This window comes from Pinus tabuliformis, chromosome 8, assembly GCF_031772625.1.
Source record: "Pinus tabuliformis cultivar Carrire ecotype Pingquan chromosome 8, CPIR1, whole genome shotgun sequence".
NCBI classification, from domain to species: domain Eukaryota; kingdom Viridiplantae; phylum Streptophyta; class Pinopsida; order Pinales; family Pinaceae; genus Pinus; species Pinus tabuliformis.
In genome coordinates, this window is record NC_142294.1 from 402,872,640 (window position 1) to 402,889,286 (window position 16,647).

The 16,647-nt window shown below is 38.0% G+C and overlaps 1 pseudogene; it reads left to right on the forward strand.

The window, feature by feature from the left end:
- The first annotated feature begins 286 nt into the window (after nt 1–286).
- LOC149235774 (protein PPLZ12 pseudogene) lies at nt 287–12,227 on the forward strand (annotated as a pseudogene).
- The last annotated feature ends 4,420 nt before the right edge of the window (nt 12,228–16,647 follow it).

The following is a 16,647-nucleotide window of genomic DNA, read 5'->3' on the forward strand; positions in this document are numbered from 1 at the left end:
TTTTGTTGAGTTTTTAATGTTCCCAAGCATCACCGATATACAACCTAGGTGAGTTTCTTGGGGTGATAACATTAATTGGCGTCGTTTCCGGGGAGAGGAGAATCAAAGCTCAGCTTCCCTGGGAGAACGGTATAGCTTCAAGATTTGATGACAGACAAGTTTTGAACATAGTTTCTGGTTGTAATCATCTGTCTGGTGACTCCACTGGAGGAAGACCAACCTTTGGTGACTCCACATTAAAGTTCTGGCTCCGTTTGTGAGAAATACTCGAAGAAATCCACAGAAGATGTCAGCTGAACCAGTGCCTAAACCTGAGAAGACTGGTAAATCGAAGAAATCTACACAGAAAGGGGCATTAGGATCAGGTAAGCCTAAGAAATCTCATTCATATATGAAAGATACAGTTATTTCTGAAGATATACATATTGAGGATCTAGAAAATAGCTCTGTTAATAAAGAAAAACCTTCAGAGATCAGTTCAACCCCTTGTATATTTAGTTCCCCTTTGAATCTCAGTCCAAATAAATCATCCCATTCATTCCAAAACATCCCTTTATCTTTACCATCCATCACTTTACTCCCTACCATTCAATTTTCCAGTATCCTTCCACATAATCCAATCATGGCAGGACAACAAGCAACTACGAGGATAGAAAGAATTATAGCTACCAGATATGGACCTCTAGTCTTGGTTGTGCCTTTAAATCCTATGCCTATGGGAGAATATCAAAAATATATGCCTAAATTCACTAGAACAGAGGGAGTAACAGTAGAAGAACACTTAGAAGCCTTTTACACTTATGCTGATAATTTAGATATAAGTGAGAATGATGTATGGATGAGAGGTTTTGTCCAGAGCCTTGATGGAGAGGCTAGGAAGTGGTTTACAGAGTTACCCCAGAGATCAATAACAGATATTGAAGCATTAGATGATGCATTTTTTAAGCAATGGGGAGATAAGAAGGACTTTCTCTATTACCATACTGAGTTTGGTAATCTGAAGAGGGAAAATGGTGAACCTATTCCTGATTTTAATAAAAGATTCAATCGAATGTATAGTAAGATCGCAGCTGAGGTGAAGCCTACTCCCACCTCTACCAAACTCACTTATTCCAATTCTTTTGACTTTTATTTCAGCCTGTTATTGAGAGAAAGGAGATGTGCTACATTGGCAGACATGCAGGATGCAGTGTTAGAAGTAGAATCTAATGTCATGGCTACAGAGAAGTTAAAGAGTCACACTGACAGGAGGAGGCAGGGAAATCAGGCATCCACTTCTTCTACATCATCTTCAGAGCCTAAATTGGATAAAATGACCAAGATGATAGAGTCATTGGCTGCTAAAAATTCTAAACTTAAGGTTGAATAAAACTCATGGAAAATAAGGCAGCAAAACACATTTGCTCCAAGATATCAGAATCCATTCAGAAGAGAAAATGACTAGTTACATATTATGCAGAAGGGTGAAGAAGAAAACGAAGATCAGAAAGTAAAAGCTCCTTTCCAAAATGTATTCATGGAGGAGGATCAATTTGAATAGGATGAGGATGAAATTCATTGCATCGAACATAAAGGTAGCACTGCATTTTTGACATTAGTTTAGTATGAACAATCATTGCTGCAAGAGAAAAACAATTAAGAATGGGATAGAGAAGCTTTCTTACACGCTGAATAGTGGCAGAGATATAACCTCAGGTTGAATTCAAAGAATTTCAAAGGAAATCTTTCCCGAAGAGCTAATGTCCAAACATAACCACAGAGTATCAAGCAGAAAAGATCAGCAGCTGATCCAGTCATCCTCAAAGCTTGAGTTCAAGAGGTAAAAGGTTTTGATAAGTCTTCTTCTTCTTTCATATTTGAATTAGAAGTTCAGAAATTGAAAATATATGTGCGTCTGGTTGAGCTGGTGAAAAGTGAAGTATTGAGGAAGCCTATCCTTGAAGCCCTTGAGCTAGAAACCATACAAGCCTCCACTGACTCTGTCAATTTGCAAGATGACATGCCTACCATTGTGCTCAGCCCTATGATTGAGCCTGCTGATAATAATTCTCCATCTTTTCTATGTCTCATTGACCATTCATGACAAAATCCTCCACAATTCCCTGTTAGACATAGGGGCGAGCCACAGTTTAATGCCTAAAGCTGTCATGGAAGAGTTGGGCCTTGATATCACTAGACCCTACCATGATTTATTTTCTTTTGATTCAAGGAAGGTGAAATGTCTTGGATTGATTAAATATATGGCCATTACCTTAACTCAGCTACCCATGAAGAGTATTATGATGGATATTGTGGTAGCAGATGTCCCTCCTAAGTTTGGCACGCTGTTGTTGAGAGGGTGGATTAAGAGACTTGGTGGGACCCTATAGTATCATTATCTTATGCTACTGTCCCAGTTTTTGGAGGAGAAAGTGGGAGGTTATATAGAGAAGCACAATTGGCATATATCATTAGTAGGAAAATAATCCTACAAATCATCCCATTTATGCAGCGGACACGGATTTTGGAGCATGTATTCTCCAAATAGAACAATCTCAGAAGGTTGTTTTGCAGATTAGGAAACCAACAATTCAGGCCGAAGGAAAGTAAGGAAGTCAGGTGTGGGAGATGTACCTTGATGGAGCATGTTCAAGGGAGTCTGCAGGAGTAGGGATAGTGCTAGTATCTCCACAACAAGAAAGCATTCAGTTGTCTTTTAAGCTGGTTTTTCAAGTGACAAACAATATAGTAGAGTATGAGGCTTTGTTGTTGGGGCTTAACGTAGCAAAAGACAAAGGAATCAAGAATCTAAAGGTGTTTGGACATGCTGATTTTATTATCCAGCAAGTGAATAAAACATTTCAAGCAAAGCACCCAAGGCTAAAATCATATAGAGATGAGGCATGGAGAATCATAGACTCCTTTTATTCTTTACATATTTCATACATTCCTAGAGCCCAAAATCAGTTTTCTAATTCCCTTGTTGTTTTTGCTAGTCTGTTTTTCCCTCCTATGCCTCCCATACTAGTTTATGAAGTGCAAATGAAGTACAGACCTTGCTTGCCTAACAATGTCCACCATTGGAATGTTTTTGATGATGATGATGAGTTAAATAGGTTCCTTCAAGTCATTGATGAATTTTCTGAGATGCAACTTGACCAAGAGAATGAAGCCTTATTAGAAAATCCCCAGTCCTAGCTTAGAAATAAAGTTGGTAAAGGCAACATTGTCCAACTTCTTAGTAACCATATTCCTAAGGGTCTAATTCCTCTTGAAAGACTGTTTGACCAAAATGATGTGCCTTACAAAGTTTCCCAGAAAGAAGACCAATATGCAGTCTGTAAGCATGATATAGGAAGTCCTGGTCAGTCTAAGTACATGAATTTGTCCACTCATTTGTCTGCCGATCAGAGTGCTGAATACTGTAATTTAATGAGGTAATTTGCTGATGTGTTTTCCTGGGAATATAGTGATCTGAAAACATATGACAAGAGTATAATTCAGCATAAAATCCCTTTGGAAAAAGACAATGTTCGTTTCAAATAGAAGCTGAGACCAATAAATCCCATGCTTCTTCCACTGATTGGGAAAGAAATTAAAAAGTTGCTCGTTGCTAAGATTATTGTGCCTCTCAGATTCAAAATGGGTAGCTAATTTGGTGGTTGTGAGGAAGAAGAGTGGAGAAATCAAAATATGTGTTGATTTCAAAAACTTAAACAAATGTTCTAAAAAGACAATTATCCTTTACCAAAGATGGAACATTCGTTGCAAAAAAGTCTCGGGAGCTAAAGTGTTGTCATTTTTAGATGGATTTTCAGGCTTTAATCAGATTGCTATGCACCCAGATGATCAAGAAAAGATCGCATTTACCACTCCTTGGGGCACGTTTATGTTTGCCAAAATGCCATTTGGACTGATGAATACTGGAGCCACCTTTTAGAGAGCTATGGACATAGTGTTTGTGGGAGAGAAAGAATTTTTTTTCCTTATCTACCTTGATGATATAACTGCTTATTCCAACAGCCATAAAACTCATTTATAGCATTTCAAAAAAGTATTTTTAAAGTGCAGGAGGTTTGTAATTTCAGCCAATCCAAAAGAATCAAAATTTGCTTTACATGAAGGCAAGCTATTAGGACATGTTTTGTCTGTTGCAGTTGCTCAGATTGATCCAAAAAGAGTCAAAGCAATTCAAGCTTTCGCTGTCCCCAGATCAAAGAAAGATATACAGTCTTTTCTAAGAAAAATTAACTTTGTAAGGAGGTTTATTCCTAATTTTGCAGAACTAGTGAAACATGTTACCTCCATGTTGAAGAAAGAAGCAGAGGTAAGATGGACCGAAATAGCAAGAAAATCATTTGATTCCATCAAGAAGGCTATAATGGAAGCTCCCACATTAATAAGTCCTGACTACAGTAAGGAGTTTCATGTGTTTTCATTTGCCTCTAAAGATACCATTGCAGTTGTTTTATTGCAGTAAGATGAGGAATGTTCAGAGCACCCAGTGGCATTTTTCAGCAAAAAATTGAGGGATGTTGAACTGATGTATGATATTATAGAAAAGCAGGCATATGCTCTTATTAAATCCTTAAAGGCTTTGAGAGTTTATATATTGCATTCAAAAATAATTTCATATGTGCCTTCTACTACAATTAAAGATTTTTTAACAAAACCTGATGCTGATGGAAGAAGGGCAAAATGGATTGCAAAAATGTTAGAATTTAACATATAGATAAAGCCCACCAAGCTAATCAAAGGTCATGGGCTTGCCAAGCTATTGGCTGAAGAAAATTGTAGGTCTTTGGATATTGATTTCCTAAATGAAAATGCAAAAAATGATTAGGCAGGAAGATAGGAAGCAGCTGAAACAAAGGTGGCCGAGAATGTAGCTTCTTGTAGTTCGTATGCTGGAATTATTGATTTCTTGTTGAAGCTAGAGATCCCTTCTGACTTTACTCAAAGCCAAGCTAGAACTTTAAAACTTAGAGCAGCAAAACATTGCATTATGGAAAATATGTTGTATTGGAGGGATCCATCTGGAATATTTTTAAGGTGTCTGGGCAAAGAACAATCAAAAGAACTTATGCAAAAGTTTCATTCTGTTGGGTCCCTATAATACTAGTGATTACCCCATTACTATTGTAGTTATACCCCTTATTAATGTTGTTGTGCCCATATTTCCCCCATATTGTTATTATTCTGCCCCATAGAATCCCTCTATTGTTATTTTTGTGGCTTTATATTATTATTGTTAGGCCGACTGGATTATATTGTGAGTCCTTAGACTCCTATATATAGAAAGGAGGTTTTGTCATTTGAATCATCCAAGAATTGTTCATTTATGTAATGTAAAGGAGGTTTCCCCTCAAAGAGGCTGAATTCTAAGGGGTTGATCTATCTTTTCTATCTTTTCTTGAGCTGGTTTCATAACATTTGGTATCAAAGATTTGGATTCTAGGGTTTCGCTGCTCCAGACAGGTCATCGTGGAATTTTCGCTATAACTTTTTTCTGTGACGTTTCAGAAGTCGCAAAAAAAACCCATTTGAGAAGAAATCATGCTGAACCTTGGATCTGAATTTCAGAGCTTTTCGCATGATATTTGCGGAGATATGATCTGAGGAAATTGGTCTCTTTGCAGACTCCTGAATTACATTCAAAACAGGTGACCTGGGGAAAATCATCATAACTTTCTCTCTGGGGATCAGATTGAAATTTTGTAAGAATTTATAGAAAGAGGATGGAATGTAGTTTCTTGTGTGCATGGTTTTGATCCAAAGGTCGGAACAGTGACTCTTGGCACGTCGTACAAGTTCGCTCTACTGAACTAGTCTATAAGAAAGTCATTGTGGGAGATTTCACATAACTCTTCCTTGGAGAATAAATTTGGGTCAAACTTGTGGCATTGGAAAGAGGACACAAAGGGCTACTACAGCTCACAAATTCAAAACTAGATGATTGGAAAATACAGAGATACATCAGAGGAAATATCGAGCTCCTACAAAGTGAAAAAAGGTGTGTAGATTTTCTTAAATTTTTGCTTAAGCTTGGTTTGAAAATTTATCTTGAAGGAATTCAAAGGGTATAGTAGAGCATTATTATTGGTAACTGATGCCCTGAGGAAAGAAAATGCAAACACCTAGTAAGGAACCTGAAATCTCTAGCATGACTCATGAGGAAGAGGAAGAAATGCTACACGATATATCAAAATTACAAAAACAAGTGCAACAAATGTCACGCTCACAAAAGTTAACAGGAGCTAAGATAAATGGCGTGGAAGCTAAGGTGAATGGCATGGAAGCTGAGATGGACAATTTGAAGATAGATTTGAACACAAATTTGAAGACAAGCATGGCAGATTTGAAGACAGATTTGACAAATTTTCTACAAGAAATACTTACTAATGGTGAAAAGGTAGTCAAGGAAACTCATGATGAGAACAAAATAAATGTTAATCATGATTCCATAGACGCTAATGTTGGATCGAAGACTCACCATATTCCAAAAATCGATATGAGGAAGTTTGATGGCAAGGATCCTGCCACATGGATATTACAGATGGAGCAATTCTTTGATCTCAAAAATGTGCAAAACACACAAAAGGTACGTATGGCAACTTTATATTTGGAACCAAATCAGTTTGTATGGTATCAATGGCTTTGCTCTCTTAAACAATTTATCACTTGGGCAATTTTTACGGAAGAATTGGTAGCACATTATGAGGATACAAAAAGAAACACTTTTTTTAGCCAATTGATAAGTCTCAAACAAAAGGGTTCAATAATGGAACACATTGAGGAGTTCCAAAAATTGAACATAAGGGTAAAAGATATTCTAGAGGAGCATAGGATTGATGTGTTCATAGGGTATTTAAAGGATAATATCCAACATGATGTTCGCCTTTGGGAACCTGATTCATTAGAGAAGGCATTCACGTTAGCACAAAAAATGGAAAGCAAAATTATGGCAACCAGGAAGCATACCACTCAAACTATAAAGACGGAAATGTTGTTGCCCCTAGTCTTCCACAACCTATAAGGTTGACACCACAACAATTGGAATAAAAAAGAGAAAAGGGCTTTGTTACAGTTGTGATAGCAAATACACTAAAGGTCACAAGTGTGCTGAGAAGAAAGTATTCTACATAGATTGTGAACATGAAGAAGAAAAGGAGCAAGAAAGGTCAAAAGAAGAGGATATACTCCAGGAAAAAAGCCTAGATGAAGAACAAATAAATCCTACCATATATTGTAATGCATTGGCGGGAATTACCACTCCTCAAACCATCAAGATAGAAGGACAAATCCAGAAGAAAAAGGTAATAGTGTTGATTGACTCAGGAAGCACCCACAATTTTACTCATTGTATGGTAGCAAAAGAATTGAATTGCTTCTTATATCCAGCACCAGAGTGTCAAGTGATGATTGCAAATGGAGGAACAATAAATTGCTTTGGAAAGTTCCATAATATCAAGCTATCCATGGGAGAATATGTATTGACTAGCCCAATGCTTTCCATTCCAATGGGAGGTGCTGATGTTATACTAGGAGTCCAATGGCTACAATCCTTGGGTACAATAGCTTTTAATTTTCAATAACTTTTCATCAAATTTTCTACGGAAGGAAAGGAAGTTGGATTAAGGGGTATTGCAGGGAAACCAGGAAAGATAATTATCTCTAATGGTATGACAAAGCTTCTAAAAAAGGAGCAAAGAGGTGTAATAGCACAATTATGCTCGCTAGATGTTTCCACATCAGAATCATCTATTTCTCCAGATCTCCAAAAGTCTTGGACAAGCATTCCAAGGTATTTGATACTCCCAAAGGTCTCCCACCTATGCGTGATCATGATCATGCTATTCATCTGATTCCAGGAAGTTTTCCTCCAAACATCAGGCCATACAGATATCCCTATGTCGAAAAGAGTGAAATTGAACGTATGGTTGCAAAAATGGTAGAGGCTGGTATAATTCAACCGAGTCAAAGTTCTTTCTCTGCTCCAATAGTATTGGTGCACAAGAAGGATGGATCATGGCACATGTGTCCGGATTATAGGGAGCTCAACAAGCTCACTATTAAAGATAAGTTCCCCATTCCTGTCATTGATGAATTACTGGATGAATTGCATGGATCAATTTACTTCACCAAGTTGGATCTTCGTTCAGGATATCGTCAAATTAGAATGAAGACTAAAGACATTCTGAAAAAATCATTTAGAACTCATGAGGGTCATTATGAATTTTTGGTCATGCCTTTTGGCCTTACTAATGCACCTTCAACATTTGAAGGTTTGATGAATTCAATTTTCAAACCATTCCTTAGAAATTTTGTGTTAGTAATTTTTGATGATATACTAATCTACGGCAAGTCTTGGAAGGATCATGTTGAACATGTTGACAGGGTGCTACAACTATTGGAGGAGAAATAATTATATGCAAAAAGATCCAAATGTTTCTTTGGAGTCCAGGAGGTGGAATATTTGGGTCATATTGCATCTCATGAAGGAGTTAAGGTAGACCCTAGCAAAATTAAAGCCATTAAGGAATGGAAAATCCCCACATCCATAAAGCATCTACGAGGATTTCTCGGGTTGACAGGGTATTATCGCAAGTTTGTTAAGAATTATGGGAGAATAGCAGCACCTCTAACAACATTATTGAAGAAATATGCATTTTCATGGACTCTAGAAGCAATAAAGGCCTTTGAACATCTTAAAGAGGCAATGTGCCAAGCATCGGTCTTAGCTACACCGGACTTCACAAAAACCTTTATTGTGGAATGTGATGCTTCAGGAAATGGAATTGGTGCTGTTCTAATGCAAGATGAAAGACCCATTGCTTTTGAAATTCGTCCAATCAAGGGAAAGTTTTTAAGAAAAGCTATTTATGAGAAGGAAATGTTGGCAATACTCCATGCACTTAAGAAATGGCGACCCTACCTAATGGGAAGACACTTCAAGGTAAAAACGGATCATGATAGCCTTAAATACTTTTTAGAACAAAGATTATCCTCTAAAGAGCAAAAAAAGTGGGTCACAAAGAGGTTGGGTTATGACTTTGAAATCATATACAAAAAAGGGAAGCAAAATGTGGTGGCAGATGCACTCTCAAGAAAGGATGAGGATGTGGAAGCATTGTTGTGCGCCATTTCTATTATCCAGCTAGATTGGATAAACAAAGCAAGGGAGGAATGAAAGAATGGCGAAGAAGTGTGGGCACTTATTCGAAAGTTACAACAAGATTCCAGTATGTCTGATACATTTAGCTGGCAAAATGATTCGTTATGGTACAAAGATCGCTTATACCTCTGTAAGAATTCCCAACTAAAACAAAAGATTCTTATGGAATTGCACACTTCTCCCTTAGGAGGGCACACAGGATTTTTAAAAACTTACCACAGGGTTAAGAAGGATTTTTTTGGGATGGCCTTAAATCAGATATTCAAAAGTTTGTGGCGGAATATTTGGTTTGCCAAAAAAATAAAGTTGAAACAATTAAGACACCAGGTCTATTACAACCTTTATCCATTCCAAGCCAACGTTGGGAGGAGGTTTCAATGGATTTTATCACAGGTTTACCCAAGTCTGAGGGAAAGAGTGTCATCATGGAGGTAGTTGACAGACTTACCAAGTATGCACACTTTTGTGCATTATCACATCCATTTAAAGCCAGTACAGTTTCTACTGCATTTATGGAAACAATTCAAAAGCTACATGGAAACCCAAAGATTATTGTAAGTGACAAAGATCCCATTTTCACTGGAAATTTTTTGGACAGAATTATTTTCTTGTCTTGGTACTCAGTTAGCTCATCTTATCATCCTCAATCTGATGGGAAAACTGAGATAGTAAACAAATGTTTGGAAGGATATCTTCTTTGCTTTGTATCTGATAAATAGACACAATGGGTCAAATGGTTGCCTCTGGCTTAATGGTGGTATAACACTTCCTTCCATACAGCAACAAAAATGACCCCATTTATGGCACTTTATGGGTATCAACCACCATCCATCACATCATATTTAAGAGAAAATTCTAAGGTTCAGGCAGTGGAACATCACATCGAACATCAACAACAAGTCCTCCAACTCTTAAAGGATAACCTTATGTTGGCACAGAATAGAATGAAACAACAGGCAGATCAACATCGCAGTGAAAGAAGTTTTGATGTAGGTGATTGGGTATTCCTACGGCTACAACCATATAAGCAAATGTTCCTTAGGAAAGCTAAGAAGGATAATAAATTATCACCAAAGTATTATGGTCCGTACAAGGTGTTGCAAAAGATTGGTACTATGGCATACAAATTGGAGCTTCCTGCAGCTTCTCGATTGCACCCAGTTTTCCATGTTTCATGTTTAAAGAAGGTTATAGGCGACAAGCTCCCAGTTCAAACAATACTGCCAGAGATTGACGAGGAAGGAAAAATTATATTGGAACCGGAAGCAGTCACAGAAACAAGAACTCGACAGCTATGAAATCGATCAATTTCAGAGTATCTTATCAAGTGGAAGAACTTATTTGCTGAAGATTCTGCATGGGAGGATGAGAATTTTATGTAGAAGTATCCAGAAATACTCAAGCGTTGAGGACAACACTTTTTTGAAGGAGAGGGGCATGTTGGGTCCCTATAATACTAGTGATTACCCCATTAATATTACAATTATACCCCTTATTAATATTGTTATGCCCCTATTTCCCCCATATTGTTATTATTCTGCCCCATAGAATCCCTCTATTGTTATTTTTGTGGCTTTATATTATTATTGTTAGGTCGGCTTGATTATATTGTGACTCCTTAGACTCCTATATATAGAAAGGAGGTTTTGTCATTTGAATCATCTAAGAGTTGTTCATTTATGTAATGTAAAGGAGGTTTCCCCCTCAAAGAGGCTAAATTCTAAGGCGTTGATCTATATTTTCTATCTTTTCTTGAGCTGGTTTCATAACACATTCCAGCATGTGTGGAGGGCACCATTATTGGAAAACTACAACCCATAAAATTCTCACAGCTGGGTACTATTGGCTCACTTTGTTTTCTAATGTATTTTCTTTTGTTAAATATTGTGACAGGTGCAAAAGATTTGAAGGAAAACAATAGCTGAAATCCCTACCCCTGAAACCAATTTAGGAAAAAGGACCTTTTCATCAGTGGGGTTTGGATTTCATTAGAGAAATCAATCCACATTCCAGTGGCCAGCACAGGTGGATATTAGTTGCCACTGATTATTTCACAAAGTGGACTGAAGTAGTCCCTGTTAGACTCCGTCTCATGTCAGAGATTGATTCTTCTTCAAAACTCTGTTTTGAAGAAGAAATCATTAATGTGTTGTTTTAGATTATGTAATTTATCTTCAGCTCTTCAACTGGCAGCGACTTCAAGCTCCTACCTCTGTAAAAGCACAAAGAAAACAAAGCATACATCAGACTCTACTATTGATGAATTTGGTCAAGTTTTATCTTCATATGATTTCAACTATTATGGCACAGAGGTTCTCTACAGTGGCACCCTTGGTACAGAGCTTACTTGTGAAATATCCATTGGTCCAGTTTACTATCAACGACTTCGTCATATGGTTTCAGATAAGTTTCAGGACAATGTCTTTGTGCAATTATTTTGCTCCATCCAGTATCGTGTTGTGAAACAGAATGTTGACGATGCATTTTATGAGCTGCAAAATCCTCAAGAACAAATTCAAGCTTATGTGTTTGATGTGGTTCGAGCAAATGTTCCAAAGAGCAAAAAGGCGATGTTGCCAAAGTTGTGTTAGAAAAGCTTGAAAAAGAAATGGGGTCATATGGGTATAACATACATCAGATACTTGTGGTTGATATAGTTCCAGATCCTTCAGTACAGAAGGCAATGAATGAGATCAATGCAGCTCAACGACTTCAACTTGCAAGTGTGTTTAGAGGTGAAGCAGACAAAATACTACAAGTTAAAAGGGCGGAAGCTGATGCAGAGGCAAAATATCTTGCTGGTGTTGGGGTTGCACGACAGAGACAAGCTATCACAGATGGGCTACGAGAAAATGTGTTAGAATTTTCCCATAAGGTCCCCGGCACTTCTTCGAAGGATGTCATGGATTTAGTCATGATAACTCAGTACTTTGACACAATAAAAGATGTTGGGGCATCATCCAAGAACACGACTGTCTTCATTCCGCATGGTCCAGGGCATGTAAGAGACGTCAGTGAGCAAATAAGAAATGGACTTGTGGAAGCATCAAGTGTTTCTCAGGATTCGCTTTAGAAAATTGCGAAGGATTTGATACTGTTTATGTTGCATGAAATATGCTTGGTTCCTTTACTTTCTGTGTGAATCCGGGAAAATAACAAAGGAACTTGTCATTCTAGTTTACGGGACAAAGGTCTCAAGGAACTTTTACTTAAATACAGAGGAATTTATTGACGTTGTTGCAAAAAAAAAATTCAATATGATTCCGCCCTATTGAATAGGCTCACTGGGTGTGAAGAAACAATTTTTCGCATTGCATGGTCCTATGATGAATTGAAAATTATTTCTTCCTCTGATGATCACAGTGCCCGTATATGGACTTGCAACGTCAACATGATCCATGAACTGTTCCCAGTGTTGATATTGTTGCTGGACCAATTCTGTTTGGTCATAATTCTCGGATCTGGATCACAGCCAGTGAGGATTACATATGGAATTCAAATGGGAAACATGTTGCAACCATCGAAGGGCACATTGGGAGAGGTGTTTGGCACTGTGGATAGGTCCCAGGAGTTTCCATTCTTATCACAGCTGGATCAGATTCTTCAATAAAAATGCGGCATCTGAATACACAAGCTTTGAGACATTTGCTTCATGGAATAGTAAAAGATAATGATGCGGATGACAAAATGGAGGTCTTCAAGGTATGTTTTGCAACAGAAATCATTTCTGAAAGGTCGTGAGTTCATAGACAGCAAGAGTGAAAAAAGAACATTCTTAAAAGTTGCCCGTGGCCTGAAGTGATCAATGGCAAATGAAATACAGATATGAAACAAAAGCGTGTCTGCTGGGATCTCTGTAAATGGATCAGACATCGATGTATCCAAAGGGTATAGTGAAGGTGCCAAAAACATTGCAAGTTTGACTGGTAGGAATATCAGCAAGAGTCAAGCTTCCATAAACCACAACAAACAGCTAAGGATTCTTCTAGTTGCGCAAATGCTTTGCTGCGGTTGACAAACTGGCGCATTAGCGACATGGTGGCAGTCATTGCATTATTTGGGCATTCGATTAATCTAAAGAACATATGTGGCAGCATGAAAACGTATATTCGATTAATCTAAAGACACCTGTTGTGACATTTTGGGAGGGCGGTATAATAATAATAGCAATAAACGCAGAATACCAACCATAAGCAAAGATATAGGAACGAATTTGCCTATTTTGATCCTCAGTCATGATTTCATGAGATCTTTGCTCCAAATTTTGTCTCTTAATAAACCAATCGTAGAATATTTAGAGGAACGCTGTTCTATTTGTAGGATGGATGAAACGCTTTTTTGTTAATATTTGTAATGTCAGTTGCCCTGTTTTGGGTCGATTTTTTTTTTTTTTTTACAGATAGGATTATTTTAATTGTAAATTCTTAGTGTGAGAGAGAGGGAGAGGGGAGAGTTCTGAGTGCTGAGAGCTGGTGGAGAACAAAGTTTTCAATGTACAGTTTTTGGCAGGGATTTTTAATGAAATTTTCACAGCTCTGACTTCTGAGATTCCTGTGGCATGATAATTTAGCATAAGTTTTCCCTTGTTTCATATGTAATCTGTTATGTTTCATTTCACTACATGATCATTTCTAACTGAACAAATGAAGTGTTTAGGTAAGAATTCATGCCTGCCATGCTCTGCCTATAAGTTTGTTCATGTTTAATGTTTTCCTCTGTTTGACAAGGGTTCATCTCCTATGCCCTTGTCAGCTCCTCACCAGTCTTTCCATCCCATTTAAAATCTAGATTTGATGCTAAATTTCTTGCCTACCTTGCCTCAGTCGATAACCTGTGTTTTTCATTATATTTCTCTGTTTCAAGTTGTGATTTTTCCCATGCAGCCCAGAAAAACCCCGTTATTTAATTAAAAACCCCAAATCAATCTTTCTAATCAGTTTACTAGCCTATTATCAGTGTTACCCGTTTGGTCATCTCATCAATTGAAGATCTACCGAGATTGACCGGAGAGAGCCTTCTCCTGCCCCGTAGGGCTAGCTACGGGGCTAAATGGTTTGATGTAGCCTTGAGGTTTACCTTTCTCAGCCTGAGGTGAAATTTCAAGCGCTAACAGTCCCTACAAGGAAGGCTAATCATAATGTGGTCATAATGTTTTTGACAGAGAATATCTTCAGTAGATTTGGTTGTCCACAAATTTATCACAAATAATGTAGTAGCCTTCAGGGCCAATGAGTTGGTGGAAATGTGTGATTCAATGGGTGTTAAACTTGTTCATTGCACCTCATATTATCCACAGGGCAATGGTCTAGCAGAATCCTCTAATAAAAGTCTAATCAGGATAATTAAAAATCTGTTAGATGACAATAAAAGGAATTGGGATTCAAAGCTTAAGTATGCACTGTGGGCTGACAGAGTGACCATCAAGAAATCCACTAGGAGTTAACCATTCAAACTTGTATATGGCACTAATGTTGTATTTCCAATACAATTAACTCACCCGGTGGCAAAATTCCTTCAAGAAGAGCAGGATGAAGAAGAAGACATGGTAATGAGAATCACTAATTTGACAAAGTTACAGCAGGTTAGAGAACAACTGGTTGAAAAGGCTAAAGCACATCAAAGAAAGGTTAGGGAAGCCTTTGACAAGAAGGCGAAAACAAATAATTTTCACGTTGGTGACTTGGTCTTCAGATGGGATGGACTGAAGGAGAGGAAAGGAAACCATGCAAAATTTGATGCTTTGTGGACAGGGCCTTTCATCATTTCACAGGTCGAAGGGAACAACATCTTCATACTGGAAAGTATGGGAGGAGACACAGTCTTTGATGGCCCAGTTAATGGGTGATTTTTGAAAGTTTATGTTGCTTAAGGTCTTTGGCCTTAAGGGTTGTAAATAGTTTGTTTTTATCAGTTTTATGCAGGCAAAGTAGACTCCATGCCTAATGGAACACTCGGAATTTTGACTAGTTTGCTTTTAGCTGGAAGGGCATTGGTCGACAAGTTATTGAGACCTCACAGAGACGATCTCATCCCCATAAGGAGCTAGTGTTAGCTCTACTACAAATTCAGTGTGTAAGGGTTAAAATCAGGTTGGAAACTGATGGTTTTGGTGGCTAAGGAGCTCATGGCACATTCATTTTACCCTTCCCCTTTTCATTTTTCCCACCTAATCCCTTTACAACATTGTGTATCCATTTTCCCTTTAGCTCTTCGGAATTTTTATGTTTAACGTTAAGAACCCTGACAGCCCTTTACAAATCATATTAACCTATGTTTTTGTTATAACACCGCACATATAATATGATTCATAATCCTTAGTTTTAATATAGCCCGGTCCCGTGGCTTTAGATGTCCCATCGCGTGTCGTATCACTCCAAAACTCATGTTAATTCTCCACCATTCGACTCTCCGCCCGTCGATCCAACATTGTACACAAACCCGGCTCCGTCAACCTGCACGTTGTAACCCGTAAGGAAGTGGTATTCTACCAGCTGCGTGTCATGAAACTATTGGATCGCATGCCCTTGTACATAAACCATCCTTGGCCATAAAGTGGTGCGGGGAAACTGTTTACCACCCTTCCGGTACGGCTCCCTGCCCGTTAACATGCAATCAACACCACCTCTTGTCAACAATTGGATCTCCCTGATCATGATCTGACAGCCCTCATTCACCCCGTCCATCCATCTCTCGATAACCTTCATAATTAAATCTTAGCCATCGATTTTTATCATCCGACAGCCCATGTTATTTTGCTTGTCTGCGCTTTTTTTAGATAGCTATCTAGATCCAATCTGCACCATCCATTTTTTCATCCAACGGCCAGCATTCCTCCTCAGCCCTTCATCCATAATTGATGAATTTTGCTATGTTTTTCACCTATTAATGCGCGCGAAGAAGCAAGAAATGATCCGGTTTTTAGTGCATAAATTCTTCAGCTACCACAGTTAAAGAGCAGCATGGTCAAGGACAGGGAAGGACAATCCTCAAGTAGTTCAACACCTTCAGCAGTCATGGATATTTATTTATGAAACATTCCACCTATTCAAGAAGTACACCAGAGTACAAAAGGACCCACACCTAACTGTAAATGTGGTTGGTGGTCAATTAAGACAACTCCACGCATATCCTAGCAGAGATTTTTGTAAATTGATTCTATATATACTCAGGAAAACGATGTAATCAGGTTGATGAGTGTTAGATGAATGTCATTCTGTTCCAAGCTTCAACTTCTGGAGACTGTAACTACTTTGTAACCTATAGCTTCTGGTCTTCATTTCCAATTAATACAAGCATCTTTTGTTGTCATTTTCTCACTTTACACTTATTCTATGTTTGGGGCTGTGCTTGTTTTGCATTTATTCGTGTGCTATGAATGTTTAACATCAGAGGGGCTGTCATCCCACCTCTGTGTTAGAATTTAGCATCTATCATCGAATTTGCTTGCAAGTTTCTATTTTTTAGTACCAAAGAGCTGTCATCCTATCTGTGTA